The following is a 419-nucleotide window of genomic DNA, read 5'->3' on the forward strand; positions in this document are numbered from 1 at the left end:
ATCAAAGTAATACGGAATAGACACAATAATACGGAAACATGGTCAACAATTTAAAATATTTCAAGGCCTGAAAACATGCCCAACAATATTTAATAAACATCTTCAACAGTCTGCGAAATCTCTACTGACACACTATCTAAATAACTGGGACAAGGCCCCCAGTAGACCAAAAGCCATACTGAAATAAATACCTAAATGACTAGGCCTTCCGAAGCAAAGAAGGCCCACCAACTGAACTCTGAGACAACCCTGTCTGTAGACTCTACTGAGGATTTAGACCCCTAGACTGCGCCTCAGTACCTGGGAGGAAGGGGGGGTCAACACAATTGTACTGGAACACGAAGCAATCCAAAATAGAGTAATTGAACACACACACACACACATACATATATATATAATACGTGAGAGCAAATGTTCAT

This window comes from Capsicum annuum, chromosome 12 (genome assembly GCF_002878395.1).
Source record: "Capsicum annuum cultivar UCD-10X-F1 chromosome 12, UCD10Xv1.1, whole genome shotgun sequence".
Classification (NCBI taxonomy): domain Eukaryota; kingdom Viridiplantae; phylum Streptophyta; class Magnoliopsida; order Solanales; family Solanaceae; genus Capsicum; species Capsicum annuum.